Raw genomic sequence first — 2,095 nt, forward strand, 5'->3', positions numbered from 1 at the left:
TTTTCCTTCAATTAATTTATAATGACGACGATATGATGAATTATACGCGGAATTCTGCGTATATTTGGAGGCGGTACTTTCTGTCCAAAACTGGAGAACCGCTGCTGTATGAGACCCATGATGCAAAAAAAGTGCATGAATATATTAAAGATAGAACCAATGACTTTATTCAAGATGCATTTCTGCACATAAAGCTTAATCTTCCTTAATGGAACAACAAGCCGGCGGCACGTGCTTGATTACACATGGCACGCTCATGTCGGCTCGGCAGTTAGCACACATATAAATCCATCTTTCAACATCTGGCTCACATCTGCTTGCGGAGGATTTAGCTGCATTTAAGTTGCTTTTTGCGTCCTCGGCGCAGCGACTTAAGCCGCCCAGCGATAACCGTCACGGCACAAGTGCAAACAGACGCGCCGGATAACCTTTGGGCGCACTTTTTACCCGCGCTGACTGGCGCACTCGCACACCAGATTGAAGACGGGGCGAATCGCGATGGCACCTGGTGCCAATTCAGATTCAAGTTCCATTTTGTTGTTGACGCTCTTAATACCTAAAGTTGCAAGATTTGCAAACTGAACTTCAAGTTGATGTTTAATTTTAAACATAGAACAAAGATAATTATTTGTATTTATAGTGGATGAGCGTGTGCAGCGGGTCAAAAAATAATGAAGACGTCCTCGTAAAATTAAAAGTCAAAATAATTAACACATAACACATGCTCTTTTTTTTTTTTTGATAAAAAATACTTTTTAATGAAGCCATTAATCGTGATAAATCTGATTTGGGGGGGACATTATTTTTAGTCGTGTTGTCACATTTTCCTTATTAACTTTTTTTGTCAAGAAAAATGTAACTTATCTTGAAAATTATCACTTTAAAAGGTATACAGTATTTTATTCATTTTTATGCGTGTCCTTTGCAAGTCCCACTGTGACCAGCAGAGGGCGGCAGCTACTAAAATGAATGAGTGTGCTGATGGCTTAACGTAACCTGTATTTGATCCTGTACAGTATTTACATATTATTACATATTTAGATGAGCTGATGATTATGCAAGATAAAGACGTCAAAATAACTGTAAAATGAAGTTGAGAGAGCTTTTGAGAGGGAATGAGTTGTAATTGACTTTTAAGTAGTACTATTTGGCTGAAAGAGTCATAATGTATGACGAAAAAAAAATTAACTCTTTGACTGCCAAAAAAGTTAAATAACGTTTAGTAAAATCCTATGGAGGAGTGCCAAAGACGTTAAAAGACGTTTTTTTGTTTTGTTTTTTCAAAACAGAGGTGAAACTAGCCATTTTCTATTGTTGATTACTGAAAAACGGAATAAGGTAGAAACAAACTTTTTTTTCTGATGAAAGATGAGAGTCCATTCTTTCATTTGATAGTATGTGTGTTTCCTTAGTCCAAACACATAATTTTCTGTGGACCTTGAAAGATCAGTCAAAAATGCTTAAATCGGCTGGCACCCACGGCATCCCTTTTCTGAAAACGTCTGGCAGTCAAAGAGTTAAGTGGAGGAAATACATGTTTTGATGAAAAAACATAATTTCATTTAAATGAGCCAGAATACGTTAAGAATAATCATAACATTTAGAATGAATAATAATGATGATGATAAAGTAAATTGTTTAAAAAATAAAGCTGTAAAAAATGTACATTTAAAAAAAATATTTTGAAATCTAGTCGTGAAGTCATTTGAAGTTCTATTTGTAAAAAAAAAAATAGTTGTAATATCATATGAGAAAATTTGTTTGAAAAAAATGAAGTCATATTTTGAGTTGAATTTTTTTTTATTGTCATGAGTAAAACAATTCTACGTGAATGAAATTGTTAATGTTAGCATTTACATAAATCCATGGAATAGCTAACTTTATAATCATTAATATACCTGTTATTATTTTGACTACTAATAACAATACAATTCATAATAAATTTAAAAAACAAAAACAAAAAAAATTAAAAAAAACAAACAAACACTGCTGAGTGTCTGTTCCTTCCTCCCTCCCTCTTCAAAAATAAACCTGCCCCGCCCCCCTCTGGCCACCCGGGGGAACACTCCTATCCTGTAGATCAGCCCCTGGCTTG

This window comes from Vanacampus margaritifer, chromosome 13, assembly GCF_051991255.1.
Source record: "Vanacampus margaritifer isolate UIUO_Vmar chromosome 13, RoL_Vmar_1.0, whole genome shotgun sequence".
Lineage (NCBI taxonomy): Eukaryota > Metazoa > Chordata > Actinopteri > Syngnathiformes > Syngnathidae > Vanacampus > Vanacampus margaritifer.